We start from the raw sequence: 18,706 nt of genomic DNA, 5'->3' as shown, positions 1-18,706 counted from the left end.
GCCTGGAGCCCGATCACCAACAAGGGGTGGCTGAAGGTTATTTCCACTTTACTGTCTGTGTAGGTTTTTCCCTTTTATGTTTTTCACTTACTGTACCTCTCTGAGTAATCTCCTTTTTTGTGGGTTACTTGGAGAAACTGAGAATTGAAATTCAAACTGTATTTGGTTGGGGAGAGCTTTGGTGTTTACCTGCTGTTCCACCACCATCTTGGCCTCTCCCCTTCAGGTGGAGTTTTTCTTAGGTGGACGGCGGGCCTTAGTTACCAAAGGACAGGTACATAAAAGAATATGTTGTAAAGCCTGCAGATTGTAGTTAGACATTTCAGTTAATATAGCCTTCCCAAATTTAGGATCCAAAGAAGTTGGTCTACCCTAAAGTATTTCAAAGGGATTAAATCCTTTAACATAAAGTCTATATCTTGCTCCAAGGAGAGCAAAGTGGAGGAGGCTCACATAGCCAAGGACAGTCTCTGTATTTAATTTAGTCTCTGTATTTAATTTAATTTAACTAAATTAAATTCTTTCAAATGCCTTGAACTCTGAGTTCTATAAATGGATTGTAACTTCCAATTTATTCCTAGAGCGTTAGCTAATAATTGAGAACTTGGGCCATGAATGCAGGGCCGTATTTGGACCCCACAAATAAGGGAAAGCCAAATCAAGAAATTATTACATGCCTCAGCTCAGCCTGAAAATCTGTCCACTATTACTAACAGATATGAATACCCATACTTTCCAGGCTCTGCCTCTGTGAATTCCACTTTCCCAAATTCACCATCTGAGGTTCCTCACATAGGAATTCTTTCCATATGTTCCAGCTTTTCAGCATTTACCTGTTTGGAAATTACATACACACATTACAAAGGATTATCAGCCTGAGGCCCCACTGGTTTTTGAACAGTTTTAGGCAGTTGCCTGGAACAATTTACCAGGGTGCAAATATCTACACGTAAACTGAAAGAAAGCTTGAGCCTGTTTACATTTTTCACATGTCCAGTGTCAACATTTGCCCACATATTACCACTGTTTTTGTTTCTTTCCTTAATATTAATGACTAGTAACTCTAAAGACCACACTGGTTTTAGAGTGGTCTCCCAAGCTACCTGATCAGCTCAGATATTTCCCTGTATCTTACGGTCTCTAGGTTCTTTAACTCCTGTATAGTACTCTGAACCTTGGAGACTTCTTCCATATTATTCTCCTTTTCTCTCAAACTTGCTTTCATGATCCCACTCTCCTTCTCAATGAGCTCCTTAACCTGCAAGTGTTTCGCAGGGTCACATGAGAGTTCCTTTGACTGGCTAACTGCTGCTCCTTCTCAAAACACCTTTGCTTGCTCTACAGCTCCTCCCTTAAGTTCACAAAGGTGCTAGAGAGAGGTATTTTTTCCACCTCTTCCTGTTCCAAGATGTTTCTGCATTACATTTATGGTGAAGACCTCAGCAGTCTTTTTAGCCTCTTACTCTATTAGTTTCCCTTTCTAGTTTTCGACTTCAGTGTGTTTTTGCGACAGATCTTTCAACTGTTTATCTCTTCTGTTTTTCTTCCTAATGCTCTTTCCTTTTGCCTGGCATTCTCTATCAGAGCATGTGGTCCTATAACTCTTTCTGAAGAGTAACAATCTCTTTCTTGAGCCTGATATTTTCCTGTTCACTTTTCCTGTTCACTTCCCCCTCTTTTCTTCTAGCTACTTTTTCCTTCTTTTTCTGTTGCTTTGAATTTCTGGTGACACCCTTCAAAGCTTATAATATACATGTACTTCACCCTAATACATTAGGTCTGGCTCCATTTTCATGGCAACAATTTCTTAATGCAGCATCAGGATCTCTTCTTGTCCTCACTTGTTGTTAGCAAGGATGGCAACATTGCTGTCTTGTGCTTTTGTCGACCTCTGACCTGTGGTCCCCTAATTTGCCTCATGCTCACCCAGGCTAATGTACTTGAATTTCATTTGATTTTGTGTGTTTTCTAGGTTCCTTTTGAGGATTTTCTTCTCATTTTTGACCCTCACAAGTTTATATCTTCAAATCTTTTCTTCACGTCAAATTATTCTACCTGTTTTCTCTAATGTCCAGTACTTTTAAACTCTTGGTGGGTTTGGACTGGCACATATTGGAGATTCTGTCTTTTATAAGCCTGTGTTTTGAGATAGAAGTGTGTGGATTTTTCTTTGCCTCATTTCTTCTTAATTTCAGAGGGCTGATTTCAAATTGAACACAATTGGAGTTCAGAGCCCCAAGTTCCTTTGCATGTTACTCCCGAGATATTAACACATTTTCCAGGTGGTTAATGTGATTACATAACCTGTCATTTTCTATCTTTCTCCTCCTTGGACATTTTGCTTGCAATAATGACACTGATCTAGTCCTAGAGGTTCCCTACTGTCATTTGCAAATGAATTGTACTGTCTTTGCCAAGGGTTTCTTGATCCTTATTCTGTTGCTCCTATCAAAACTCAACCCCCCTTCTTAGAGGCTTTTTTTTCCAGGGTATCTCTGTTATCAAACACCTACTGGGCAACCACTTCCAACTTAGAATACACGTTTCTTTCAAAACCTTCTAACTTGTGAAGCTTTCTTCTAATATCTGGGGCTGACTGGGTAACCATGGCCATATTTAGGGCTCTTTGATTCTCCAGGGCTTCAAGATCTATAGGCCTATAAGTCCTATAAACTTCTTGGAGAAATTTCAGAAGAGCATTTGGGTACTCACTGGGGAACTGTACCATCTCACTCACCTTAGATTGATGACTTGGCTTTCTAGCTACTGTGGTATCCCTGCCAATCGAACCCGTCAATAATAGGAAAGCACTTCCATACCTCAATCACTGTTAGTCTCTGCTTGGGTAAGTATGTGGAAAGACTTGCTCCAAATGGTCTGGTTCAATAATGGGGATATTGTCTGGTCCAAGGACAACTTTCAAGTCACTGAGCAGGATTCACTCCCTTTTCTACCAGGTGAAGAGCACCTGTAAAATTTGCTGACACTCATCCCAGATGTGCTTATGTGTGAAAATTACTGTCTCTAATGAAGTAATGAGCCCCTGTTTTTTTCTGAAAATGATACAGTTTTCTGTTTCCGGTTATAAAGGTCACTAGTTGTAAAGGGAACATATATTAAAAAGGGGGCCTGACCACCGTCTCCTCCATGCCCCAATCTCAAGGGCAATAAGGGTAACTTACCACATTTTACCACCTTAGGCTGGTACAAGTAACCACTTTTGATATGGGAGGACTTAACATTAGAGTTGCTGATGGCAAAGAACAGGAGAGAGAGTACATTAATGAATCTTCCTCTGAGTGACCCTATAACCCTAGGGGATTATATTTTTTGGATATGGCAACTTTAGGCCTTGTTCCCCCATCCTGAGAAAAAGAGTAAACTGAGGTCCATACAGGACACAGCTAGAACTATCAGCATACACACACAGACCAATAGTCACAGAAACTTAACTTACATGTCCCACACCTCTCAATGTTGACCTCTACAGGAGGTCCCAGATGACAGAAGGAATGTCCCAGATTGCCTCTTGAGGATGCTGCAGATGACCTCTGGTGGATGTCACATATGTCCTCTGTAGGAGGCTCGAGATAACCTCTCATGGAGGTTCAAAATTGCTCCCGAAGATAGTATCCGATGACTTCCAAAGAAGTCCCAGATGTCCTCTCAAGGAGGCTGAGATTACCTCTCAAATAGCTCCCAGTTGGCCACTCAAGGAGGCAACATATAAACTCCAGAGAAGGTTCCAGATAACTCTCTTGAGAAAGGCACATATGACCTCCAGAGATGATCTTATATGGCTTCTCAAGGAAGTCCCACATGATATCCGAAGATGGTCATACATTTCTCATCAAGGTAACCCGAGATGACCTCCCAAAGAAGTTCCAGATGACCTCAGGAGGTGGTCCTAGATTGCCTCTTAAGGAAGCCCCAATGACTATTTTTGAAGAGGTCTCAGGAGGCCTCCTGAGGAAGCACCAGATGACCTCTGGATAAAGTCCAATATGGCCCCTGGAGAAGGCCCCAAATGACCTCCAGGGTAGGTCTCAGATGGCTTCTCAAGGAATTCGCAGATGTACTCTTGATAATGTTCCAGATGGCTTCCCAAAGAAACCCTACATGAACTCTCAAGGAGTTCCAAGATGGCTTCCCATGGATGCCATAAATGACCTCCAGAAGGTCCCCAAAACCGGCTGGCAAGCTTGCACAGGCGCACCTCTAGTGGAGTGTAAATGACTTTTGTCCTTGTTGGTCCTCCGGAGACAAAACCTCGAGGTAGACTCTCAACTCAGAGGGTTGACACTCTCACCTATGGGGATTTTTCCCTGGGCCTGATGCCATCCAAATGGATGATCTCAATGAGGTCTCTGAAAATTAGAAACTCTAAAGTTGAAGAGAATCCATTGAGACACATATAATAAATGTTCTCCAAACCACCAACCCCCAAAATTATGATATCCAAAGCTCCAAACATCAAAGGGCAAGCCTTTTTTTCCCCTTCCCTTGGTCTCTCCTTCTCTACAGAACTATACTTCCTTCGAGGTCTTTCCATTTTTCCCTTCTAACAGTTCCTTCTTCTCTTTAGTCCTCTCCACTCTCCAAAGGCCTGAACTGCTTTGCCTGGGTCATCAGTTGCCATCCTTCACCTCCTGCCCCCTCTCAACTTCCTCTCCTCCCAGGTTTTGTCCCTTGTGCTATCATACCACTTCCTTCCTTCCAGGACTTTTCCCTTTTTCTCTTTCCTTCGATTGCTCTGAACACCTGTAAAAAATCTGTACACCTCCTCCACTCCAACTGCCTAACAGTTTTCAACTGTTACATCAGAAACAACAGCTCAATAGGTGGGGATTAATGCACCAGCCCCTCCCACAGAATACCCCACCTTCTTTGGTGGCATACTTTGTCCTCTCCAGCTGGCCAGGAGATGGTGCCTGGCTGATTATCGGACCCTATAGATTATCGTGGCCCTGATGATTATTACAGTATCCTCCTTGTGAATTAGTTGCAATTGAAATTGGAAATTTGATTGTGATGTTACAAACTCGTTATGACATCACAAACCCATTTTGACATAATCATAGCACGACATCACAAACCCATTGTGACAATATTTTCATTGTGACATCATGATTCCATTGTGACATCTAAAATCTATTATGACCTCTTAGCTCCTTTGAAAAATCACATGCCTTTTCAACATCATAGTCCCTTTGTGTACCCATATCCTTGTTGTTAACCAATGATAATTGAGATTAGACAAGCCATTATAACATCAAAAAGTGTTTGTGACATACTCAACAGTGTGACATCACATTTTCATTATGAGAGCATCAGCTCATTGTGACATCACCAAACTCATTGACATAATCGCATTATGACAACAATTCTCATTGTGACATCAAAGACACATTGTGAATGCCTATTCTGTGATTTCATTGTATTTCAAATATGGCATGAGAGTTGATATCAGAAACACATGTTTGTGCTTACACAATCATTTTGACATCATAATCACTTTGTGATATCGCAGTGCCATTGTGATATCACTAACACAATGTGACATCACAAAACTCTCCTGTCCTCATAACTTTTTGACATGCTAACATTGTGATATCTCAGACCTTTTTGCCTTCATAATTTGTTTTCAACCTCAGATTTCATGTATGACATGAGATACCAGAAATCCACTAACATTATGACCATGTGACATCACACTGACAGATGTCATGATCATCGTGTCACGTGACATCACAAAAGGTTTTGATGTCAAAATTAGTTGGTGATGCCATACAGGTAAGAGGTCACAGTAGGTCTATGATGTCACAATTTGTTGGTGATATCTAAATGGCAAAAAGGATCTCATTTGTCATGAAATCACAGAGAATATGAGTTCACAAATGGACTGTGGTATCTTCAAAGGCATGCGTTGTCACAAATGTGATGAAGTCCTAGGAGGAATATGATATCACAGTGTGACACAATGTGCATATCTGTCAGTATGATGTCACAATTATCATGATGTCACAGTGGATTTCTGATATCACATATCATAACAAATATTACAAGGTTGAAAACAGATTATGAGCTCATAAAGCACCTAAGACATCACAATTGCAGCACATCACAAGACTTATGAGGACAGGGAAGGTTTGTGATATCACAGTGTGTTAATGATATCACCATGGCACTGTGATTTCACAAAGTGATTGTGATGCCATATATTTATGAGATCATAATGGTTTTCTCATACAAACCCACATGCCACATTTGAAATAGAATGAACTAAGAGAATAGGCATTTACAATGTGTCTATAACATCGCAATGGCAATATAATGTCATAATGCTATGAGGTCATTATAAATTGGTGATGTAGCAAAGACATAATGGTGTCATAATGAATATTTGTTGTCTCGCTTGTGATGGGGTCACAAATGGTGATGTTATAATGGCATATATGAATTCCATTGTCATGTGTTCACAATGAGGGCATACAAAGGGACTGTGATGTCACAAATGCCACGTGTATTTTCAAAGGTACTTCAGGGTCATGATAGCTTTATGATACACTGTTGTGATGAGGTCACCAAGGGTTTTTGAAGTCATAATGATTTTGTAATATCTCAAACACAGGTCCACTTTCAATTGCTAGTATTTCACAATATGCATACAAGTTCACAGAAGGATCTTGATGTCCTAATGGACATGAATTTTTTTTTAAATTATGAGGTCATATTAGGTTTGTGAATACACAATGGGACATATATCATCATGGCAATGTCAACTCACTACATCATGTCAAAATATTGTGTTGTTGTCATATTTGGTGATGAGGCCACAAAAGATTGGTGATGTCACAATGTGTTGGGCATGTCACAATGACATGATGGTTCCTAATTGTCTTTAACTTACAATAAGTATAGGAGTTCACAAAGGGACTGTGGTTTCTCCAAAAGTATGTGTTGTCACAAATATATTGAAATCCTAAAATGTTTGTGATGTTAAAATTTGACACAATGGTTATGAAATCTGGCAGTGTGATATCACCATGGTCATGATGTCACTGGGAATTTGTGATATCAAGTGTCATATGTGAAATCTAATGAGGTTGACAACAGATTATGAGGACAAAAAAGCCAAAGGTATTAGAATTGCAGCATGTCACAAAAGTTATGATGACAGGATGGGTTTGTGATGTCACAGTGTGTTAGAGATATCACAATGGAAAAGTGATGTACAAAGGGATTTTGATGTCACAATGGTTAGGAGTTCTTGATTTGCTCATGATATCAACCTACAGGGCACATTATAAATAGAATGAAATCACAGAAAAGGCATTCATAATGTGTCTATGATGTCACATGACAATGTGAAGTTATAAATCTACCATATTTTAGTTTTGTGATTTTACAACGAGCAGATGCTGTCAAAATGACAATGTGATGTCACAATTGTGATAAACTCACAAACTGTTTTTGATGTTAAAATGTCATGTGTGATTCTCAATTGTCAATATTTCACAGTCGGGATTTGAGTACTCAAAGAGAATGTGATGTCACAAAGCTATGTATTTTTTGAAAATGTATAAGAGATCGTAATAGATTTGGGATGTAACAATGTGATTCTGGTGTTAAAAATATCAATGTGATGTCACAATGGGTTTGAGATGTCACAGTGGTGATGAGGTCACAATTGGTTAGTTATTTCACGAGTTTGGAATATCACAATTATTTGTCCAATTTCAATTGCTCCTAGTTCACCATGAAGACACTGTCATAACCATCAGTGCCCATATAATCCACGGGAACAGATAGTCATCATGGCCTCTTGATCTGGACCACTAGAGAGAGGGGTGTGTGCCTCTGAAAGGGGCAAGACATGCTGTTGAAGGAGATAGGATGTCAAGCCCGACATGGTGAGATGCCAAGAAATGATTGGGTATGGACATTTGGGAAGTGATGATTGAAAACTGTTATGTAGGAATCATATTGCAGTGGGGGAAGGGTACGGCCTATATATAGGCTGCATGTTCAGAGCAACAGAAGAGGACAGAAAAAGGGGAAAGACCTGGAAGGAAAGAAGTGATGAGACTGCAGGAGGGTAAAGACCTGGGAGGAGAGGAAATTGAGGGAGAGCAGGAGCTGAAGGATGGCACTTGGCCACCTGGATAGGACAGGGCAGGTCTGTCAAGAGTAGAACAGCCTGAAGAGAAGAAGGGAATGGTGGAAGGAAAAAAATAAGACCTGAAATGTAGGACAGGTCTGTAGTGAAGGAGGATGAAGAGATAAGAAAAAGCCTTGTCCTTTGAAATGTGGAGCTTTGGAGATCATTATTTTAGGGGTTGGTTGTTTGAAGACCAGTTAACGAATGGCTGGGCTGCTCTGTGGAGTTCTGAGGGTTCATGGTTGAGGCTGCATTTAGCTCTGGGCATCCAGCCCAGGTCAAGGTATTCGTTTGTTACAAAATTTATGAGGACAAGACAAATTTGTGATGTTACATTGCATTAATGATATCACAATGTCAATATGAGGTCACAAAGGGATTGTAATGTCATAATGGTGATGCGGTCACAATGGGTTTCTGAAATCAAATTATATGCCACATTTGAGATAGAATGAAATCACAGAATAGGCAATCACATTGTCTCTAGGACCTCACAATGAATATGTGATGTCATAATGCTATGATGTCATTGTCATTTTGGGATATCACAATGGGCTGATGGTATCCTAACAACAATGTGATCTCACTCTGGAGATAATGTCACAAAGTGTATGTAATGGTATAATGGCATGTCTGATGTCAGTTGTCCTTTTTGAAAGGTCCTAAGAGGTCACAACAGATTTGGGATATCACAAGGTGATCGTGATATCACTGTGGAAATGTGATGTCACAAAGGGTTTGTGATGTCACAGTTGTGATAAAGTCACACTTGGATAGTGATGTCACAATGAATTTGTAATATCACCATTACTTATCTAATTTCATTCTACTAGATCACAAGAAGAGTACGAGTTTACATAAGGAGCTAGAAGTCAGAAAGGCTATGGGTTTTGTAAAATGTTATGCAGACATAATAGATTGGTGAAAATGCAATGGGTCAGAGATATCCCATTGGCAATGTGATGTTACCATTACATGAGATAGTATTGTTTTGAAGTCACAAATAGTTGGTAATGCCATACAGCTGATGAAATCACAAAGATTTGTGATTTCACAATGGGATGTTGATGTCACAATCTCATGCCAGGTCTCTAATTAACAATAAATATATAAGTTCACAAGGGATAATGTATCCAAAGGCATATGTTGGCACAAGTGGAATGAGTATTAACAGGTTTGTGATGTCACAATGTGACTCAGTGGTCATGACATCTGGCAGTGTGATGTCACAGTGGTCATGATGTCACAGTGGATTTCTGATATCATATGTCATACCTGAAGTATTATGAGTTAAACAATTTATGAGCTTAGAGAGGCCAGAGATCACACTGGCAGCATGTCAAAACATATATGAGGATAGGAGAGACAGTGGGTTAGTGATATAATGGCAATGTGGTGTCATCAAGGTATTGTGATGTCATAATGGTTATGTGTTCACAATCTATTTCTGATATCAACACACCTGCGACATTTGAAATAGGATGAAATCACAGAATAGACATTCCCTTGTATCTGTGACATCACAATGACCATGTGATGTCATAATTCTATGATGTCATTGTTGTTTTATGATGTTACAATGGGCTGATGTTGTCATAATGACAATGTGATGTTACACTGGTGATGATGTCACAAAGGTTTTGAGATGTTAAAATGGCATGTCTGATCTCAATTGTCATTAGCTCAAAATGAGGATTTGGGTACACAAAGGTCCTGTGATGACACAAAGGCCATGCTTTCTTTCAAACCTTCTGAGGTCATAATAGGATTGGGATGTCACAATGTGAGCATGGTGACACAATGGCAATGTGATATCACAATGAGTTTGTGATTTCACCAGGGTGATGAGGTCAAAATGGGTTAGTGATGTCTCATCAAGTATTATAACAATGTCATATACAATTTCAATTTCTTCTAATTCACTATGAGGATACTGTAATAGCCAGTGAGGTCAGAATTATCTATGGGAGCCAATAATCATTGTAAATGCTTGGCCTGGCCCAGAGGAGAGTGAGGGGAATACCGCCAAAGGTGGAGGTGTCAAGCCTCACATGGTGAGCTGTCAAGAAGTAATTGAACATTGGGCAGTTTGGGAAATGACAGTTGAAAACTCTTAGGCAGAAGACACATTGGAGTGAGGAGGGATACAACCTATATATAAGTTGCATTTTCAGAGCATTGGAAGGAGATATAAAAATGAGAGCTACCCAGATGGAAGAAAGTGGTGAGACAGCAGAAAGGGAAAAACTTGAGAAGAGAGGAAGTTGAGGGAGAGCCGAAGGTTGGCAAGTGGTCACTGGGGCAGAGTAGGGCAGGCCTGTGGAGACTGGAGAGGCCTGAAGGAAGTGGTGGAAGGGAAATAGGGAAAGACCAGGAAGGAAGGACAAGTCTGTAGCGAAGGAGCTAGGAATGGAAAAGTAAAAAGCCTTGCTCATTGAGGTTTGGAGCTTTGGAGAGCATAATTTTTTGGCTGGTGGTTTGCAGACCAATTAAGAAAGGGTGGGGCTGCCCATTGAAGGCCTGAGGTTTGGTGGTCAAGGCTGCTCTTGGACCTGGGTATCCAGTCCAGGATAAGGTAATCACCCCTTCTAGTGTAAATTGGTTTATTATATTAAATGTGACTTGATGGTTTGTCTCTTGGCCTTAGAAGTTATAAGTACACGAGTTCACAGAAAGAGCTTGAAGCCTCAAAGGCCATGAATTTTCTAAGATGTGATGTGGCCATATAGGTTTGTAAAAGCACAATGGGACAATGATATCACAATGGCAATACCACAATATCATTTCAAAATAATGCTTTGATACCACAATCAGTTGTTGATGCCATTCTCGTGATGAGGTCACAATAAGTTTTTGATGTCACAAAGGGTTCATGATGTCAGAGTGGCATGGCAGATCTCAACTGTCATTAATTGGCAATGAATATATGATTTCAAAAACGGACTGTAATGTCTCCAAAGGCATGTGTTGTCACAAATGTGATGCCGTTCTAACAGGTTTGTGATGTCACAATGTGACACAATACTCATGATATCTGGTAGTATGATGTCACAGGGGATTTCTGATATCACATGTCATACCAGAAATATGAGATTAAAAACAGATTATGAGCTCACAAAGGGATTAACATATGACAATAGCAGCATGTCACAAAACTTATAAGGACTGGTTTGTTATGGCACAGCAGATTAATGATGTCACAAAAGATTGTGATATCACAATGGTTATATGGTCAAAATGGATTTCTGAAATAGAATGAATTTACAGAATAGGCCTTCACACTGTTATGACTATGATGTAACAATGTCATTGTGATTTATCATGCTATGATGCCATTGTGGTTTGGTGATGTCACAATGAGCTGAAGGTGTCATAATGACAATTTGATGTCACTGCTTATTTATGATGTTACAATGGTTATGAGGTCACATTATGTTTTTGATATCAACACACATGTCAAATTTGAAAAAGAATGAAAAAGCCGGGCGCCAGTGGCTCACGACTGTAATGCAAGCTACTCAGGAGGCTGAGATAGAAGGATTGCACTTCAAAGCCACCTCAGGCAGGAAAATCCATGAGACTATCTCCAATAAAACCATTAGAAAACCAGAAGTGGTGCTGTGGCTGAAGCGATAGAGTGCTTGCCTTGAGCTGAAGAGCAGGGACAGAACCCAAGCCCAGAGTTCAAGCTCGACGACCGACAAAAAAAAAATTAAAACCAGGCACTCACAATCTGTCTATAACATCACAATGACAATGTGATCTCATAATGCTATCTTGTCGTAGTTTTGTGATGTCAAAAGTAGTTGATACTGTCATAATGAGAATGTTATGTCACAATGGTGATGTCACAAAGAGTTCATAATCAGGGTATAGTTACACAAAGGAACTGTGATGTCACAAAGGCCATGTGTTTTTTCAAATGTGCTGAGAGGTCCAAATAGGTTTGGGATATCACAATGTGATAGTGATATCAAATGGCAATGAGAGCTTACAAGGGTTTGTGATGTCACATTGGTGATGAAATCAACGTTTTGTGAAGTAACATCTCATACTCACATGTCCAATTTCAATTACTACTATTTCACCATGAGGATATGAGTTCACAGAAGAAGACTGAAATATAAAAGGCCATGAATTTTCTAAAATGCTATGAGGACATTCTAGGTTTTTGAAAAACCATTGGAACAGTGATATCACTATGGCAATGGGATGTTGGAATATGATGACTTAATAAAGTTTTGTTACCACAATTGATGATACCATACTGGTGATGAGTTTACAAGAGGTGTGTGATGTTACAATGGGTTAGTGACATCAAAATGCACATATGATCTCAATTGTCCACTCACAATGAGTATATGGGCTCACAAAGGGACTGTGATGTCTCCAAAGGAATGTGTTTTCTCAAAAATGATGAAGTCCTAACAGGTGTGTGTTGTCAGAATGTTACAAAATGCTCATAACATCTATCAGTGTGATGTCACCATGATCTAGATGTCACACTGGATTCGGGTATCACATTTCATACCTGGATTGGGTATGAGAGGATTGGAATTTCACAGTGGGTTAGTGATATCACTTTGGAAGTGTGGAGTCACAAAGGGATTGTGCTAACACAATGGCTAATAGATCACAATGTGTTTCTACTATAATAGGTTTATGCTGTCACAATTGGTTGGAAATGTCACAATGGCATGCCGATTCTCAAATGTCTTTAATTCACAATGAAGATATGAGTTTACAAAAGGATTGTGTTGTCTCCAAAGTCATGTGTTGAGACAAATGTGATGAAGTCCTAACAGATTTGTGAGTTCACAATGTGACACCATGTTCTTGATGTCTATCAATGTGATGTCACAATGTTCATATTGTCAGAGTCAATTTCTGATATCAGATGCCATGCCTGAATTATGAGTTTGAAAACAGAATATAAGCTTACTAAAGGCCTAAAATATCCTAATGGCAGCATATCACACGTTATGACTAAAAGTTCATGGTCTTTGGTGCTTCAGATTCTTTCTTTGAAATTGTATCCTCATTTTGAACTAGTAGAAATTGAAATTGGACATGTCATTGTAGTAATACAAACTCATAGTGACATCACAAACTCATTGTGACCTCATCATCACTGTGACATCACAAACCCATTGTGATATCACATTGCTGTTGTGCCTTCACAATCACATTGTGACATCGCAAAGCAATTGTGAACTCTTAGCACCTTTAAAATACACATGACCTCTGTGTCATCACAGACCCTTTGTGTAGCCATATCCTCATAGTAAACTAATGAAAATTGTGATCACACATAGCATTGTAGGGTCACAAATACTTTGTGCAATAATCATGACTGTGAAATCACATTGTCATCATGACACCATCATCTCATTGTGACAACACCGAACCGCAATGGCACCATACCATTTTTTCTCCTTTTTTCTTCTGTACGTTTTTTATTGTAAGTGTAGTGTACAGAGGGATTACAGTTACCTTACATGAGTAAGGTAATGGGTACATATCCTATCAAACATTGCTGCCTTGACATCACGTTGTCACTTTAATGTCGTAGACCCATTGTGAATGACTATTCTTTGATTTCATTCTATTTCAAATGTGCCATGTGGGTTGATATCAGGAAACTATTGTGAACTCACAACCTTTGTGACATCTAAATCTCTTTGTCACAGCACTTTTCCTTTGTTATATCATTAACCCACTGTGACATCAAATACCTCTCCTGTCCTCGTAACTTTTGTGAAATGCCATTGTGATATCTTAGGCCCTTTGTGAGTTGAAAATCTGTGTTTGACTTCATATTTCAAATACGACATGAGATATCTAAAATCCAAAGTAACATCATGATATCACACCGCTGGACATCATAACCATTGTGTCACTTTGTGACATCTCAGACCTGTTAGTTCTTCACCTTCTTGACTACATATATTTTGGTGACATCAGAATCCCTTCCCAAATTCATATACTCATGGTGAGTTAATGACAATTGAGATTCCACATGCCATTGTGACATCACCAACCCCTTGGTACATCTCAAATCTATTGAGACCTCCTCATCAGTATGGCGTCACCAATTGTGACATCAAAACATTATTATAACATGTTGTTGAGACATCACATTGTCATTGTGAAATCACTGTTCCATTGGGTTTTCACATAGTATGACCACATACTATGAAGCTTCTTCTATCACCCAGTGTCCTCATATGGAATTATGAGTAATTGAAATTGGATGTATCATTCGGATATTACAAACTGTGACATCACAAAACCATTGTGACTTCATCACGATTGTGACATCAAAAACCCAATGGGACATCTCATTATCATTGTGACATTATGGATCACATTGTGCCCTTTGAAACCTATTATGACCTCTTACCACTTTGAAAACACACATGGCCTCTGTGACGTCACAGAAGATTTTTGTGTCCATATGCTCATGGAGAACTAATGACAACTGACATCAGACATACCATTTAAACATAAAAAAATTCTTTCTGACATTATCATAATTGTGACATCATGTCATTATGACACCATCAGCTCATTTTGACATGTAAAAAACTACAATGACATCATAGCATTGTATCATCTCATTGTCATTCTGATATCATAGACATTTTGTGTTTGCTTATTATGTTATTTGATTCTATTTCTAATGTGGCATGTCGGTTGATATCAGAAACCCATTGTGAGTTCATGACCATTGTGATATCATGGTGCCTTAGTAGCATCATATTGGTATTGTGATGTCACATTGCAAAATAGATGTCACAAAGGGATTCTGATGTGACAATGTTTATGACATCACAAAGAGTTTCTGATATCAACCCACATGCCACATTTCAAATACAATGAAATCACAGATTTGGCATTCATAATATGACTATGATGTCACAATGACATAATGGCAAATGCTATAATGTCATTCTCATTTTGTGTTGTCATCATAAGCTAAGGATGTGATAACAAAAATATGGTGTCACAATGGTTATGACGTCCCACAGGGTTTATAATGTTACAGTGGTTTTGAGGTCACAATGTATTTCTGATATCAACTGATATGCCACATTTGAAATAGAATGAAATCATAGGATATACATTCACAATGTGTCTATGACAGCAAAATGGCAATGCGATGTCATAATGCTATGATGTCACTGTAGCTAGGTGATGTCACAATGAGCTGATGATATCATAACGACAGTCTGATGATGTCACAAAGGGTTTGCGATGTCACAATGGCATGTCATATCTTAACTCCCATTAGTTTATAATGGGGATATGAGAATGAAGTCACAATGACATACACAAATGAACTGTGATGACACAAAGGCCATGTTTTTTGTCAACAGTGCTAAGGTTCCTAACTGGTTTCATTTGTCAAAGTGTTAATGATATAAAAATGCGTAAGTGATGTCAAACTAGTTTGTAATATCACACCTTATTTCAAATTTCAATTGCTACAAGTTCATAATGATACAAGTTCAGAAAAGGAGCTTGATGTCCCAAAGGCCGTGCATTTTCTAAGATGTGATGAGGTCATAATAGGTTTGTGAAAGCATGATGGTACAGTGATATCACAATTGCAATATGATGTCAAATTATAATGTCATAAGAGTGTTGTTATAATCACAATTAGTTGGTGATGCCATAATAGTGATGAGTTCAAAATAGTTTTGTGATGTCGCAGTAGATTGGTGATGTAACAATGGCATTCGACAACTCAATTGTCAATAACTCACAATGAGTATATGAGTTTAGAATGGGATTGTGAGGATTCCAAAGGCATATGTTGGCACAAATGTGATGAAGACGAATAGATTTGTGATGTGACAATGTGACACAATGGTCATTACATCTAGCAGTGTGATGTCACAATACTCATGATGTCACAGTATATTATTAATATTTAATGTCATACCTGAAATAATATGAGGTCAAAAATAGAATGAGCTCTCAATGGGCCTAACATAACACAGTGGCAACATGTCACAAAACTTACGAGGACAGGATATGTTTGAATTGTCACAGTTGTTTAAAGATATCACAATGGCAACGTTTTGTCACAAAGGGATTGTGATGTCACAATGGTTATGAAGTCAAAATGTGTTTTTGATATGAACCCACATGCCACATTTGAAATATAATGAAATCACATAATAGGCATTCCTAATGTTAATATGATGTCACAATGACAATGTGATGTAATAATGGTATGATGTCATTATTGATTTGGGATATCATAATGACCTGATATTGTCATAATGACAATGTGATGTCACACCTATGATTATATTGTAAATGATTTGTGATATCACAATGGCATATCTGATCTCAATTGACATTTCACAATGGATACACAAAGGGACTGTGGTGTCACAAAGGCCATGTGTTTTTTCAATGGTGCTAAAGATGTCATAATGGGTTTGGGAAGTCTCAGGGTGATTGTAATGTCACAACAGAAATGTGATAGCACAATGTCTTTGTGATGTCACATTGGTGAGGAGGTCACAATGGACAGGACAGGTTTGTGATGTCACAACAGGTTAATGATATCACAATGGCACTGTGATATCACAAAAGGATTTTCATGTCACAATGGCTTTGAAGTTACAATGGATTTCTGATATCCACCAATATTGCTTACTTGAAATAGAATGAAATCACAAAATAGGCATTCACAATATGTCTATAATTTCACTATGACATATGCTGTCATAATTCTATGATATTTAAGCTTGGTGATGTCATAATGGCATGTCTAATTTTATTGGTCATTAGATTACCATGAGGATCCCAAAGGTTGTTATGTGCTGAGTCCTTCAAAATGTGCATTGTGCTGAGTCCATTACACAGGTTTCTTTGTGCTATAGTTTTTAAAGTATGCTGTGTGCTGTCATCCAAAAGGGTGCTATGTTCTGAGTCCTTGAGAGGTAGGTATCCTTGAAAATCACACACACGCACACACACAAACACATACTAAGAGAGGGTAACCGTGCACCTGTTTAGTGTGTAGGGTGGATGGAGAAGAGTCTCTCCCTGCCGTTGGGCTGAGGGAGGGGTTCGATGCCATGGGCATCTGCTGGGGTTGGGAGGAAGCCCTGAACTGAGGTGAGGCTGCTTCTTCCGTGGCCTGTTAGCCTTAGGGCAGTCAGGGCACCACAAGGTCAGGGATGGGGGGCATGGTCGAGTGGGGAGGGGGCGTGACTGAGGAGAGGACAGGACGTGGCCGAGGGAGCACATATCTGCTGCAGTCAGAGGCACATGGGGGCTGGCTCACTTGTGCAGCATGGGTGGAGCAGCCCGGGAGAGAAGTGGGGGGGGGCAGAGAGAGACAGCAGAGAAAAGAGCAGTCACAAGCATCAGGGCAGGCGGCATCAATGGCTGGTTTCTGCTGCTGTAGGATCATGGGTCTGGGCCAGGAGCGCAGAGCACACAAAGCCAGCACAGCTGGCACATCCCTCCCACAGGCACTGAGAGGCTCAGAGGCCAAGTAGGCCCTAAGTCTGAGATTCCAATGCCAGGAGCTCAACTGGTCCTGGGGTGGGCTAAGCCCTGCCACCCACTTGCCCCTGTCCTGGCCCCTTTTCCTGCCTTCCCCATGGCATCACGTTTCAAACATGGGCTGCTGGCTCAGACCTGCAGCGCCTCTCAGAGTCATCCAGTGATGTGCCCCCGGCCAGCTTGTGACCCTGACCACGTCCTGGCCCTCCCATCCTCTGCTCTGGGCCTGAACATCTGCCATGATGCTGCCATTGCTGCCCGCTGCATCCAGAATGGCAGCCTATAGCATCTCCCAGCAGCACACATGAGTGGCCGTCCCATGGGCCCGCACCTCGTGACCTCTCCCAACCCCCCTTCCCCACCCCAACTCAGACCCACGACTCCCGCTTCCTTTGTCACATCCCAACCTTGCCTCACAAGTGCCAGGGGCCAGCCCTGGCTCTGCCACAAATGCTCCCCAGGAGAAGGGGGTGGGGGAGTGGTTGTCGACCCAAGGATCCCAACCTTATCCCTAGTGTCAATGTCCCAGGAAATGGGGAGATGCAGGGTTGGGTGAGAAGGGGGCATCACCAAGCCCCTGGCCTGGAGCAGTGGGAACCACACAGCCCCACATCTTCACCCTTCCTCACCTAGGTGGGAACTTGGTGGCTTTATAAAGAGGTGGGGAGCAGCAACTCCACGTCTGCCTTCTCGGGTCTTTTCCTTTTTTTCTGGGGGTGGGGGGTATTGGATGCAGAAGATAGGGACCCCTTGCTGTGTGAGTCCTTGTCCTCTGTTCTCAGTCACCCTCTCACCTGAGGAGGGTATCGGAAAATCCCACTAGGGAGGTGAGAGCACTGAGGGTCAGATGAAAGGTGAATATCTGGGAGGAACACACTCCCTCTGACACACATACGCCTGGCCTGTCCCCCCCACCCCAGCTGTCAACAGTACTCACAGCTTGATCACATTTCCCAGCTCTGCCAGCATCTGCTGGGGCTCCTGGTCCATCTGTTCTCCTTGTCCCTCCAAGAA

This window comes from Dipodomys spectabilis, unplaced genomic scaffold (genome assembly GCF_019054845.1).
Source record: "Dipodomys spectabilis isolate Male_0828 unplaced genomic scaffold, ASM1905484v1 ptg000270l, whole genome shotgun sequence".
Classification (NCBI taxonomy): Eukaryota; Metazoa; Chordata; class Mammalia; order Rodentia; family Heteromyidae; genus Dipodomys; species Dipodomys spectabilis.
This window is presented reverse-complemented; position numbering follows the sequence as displayed.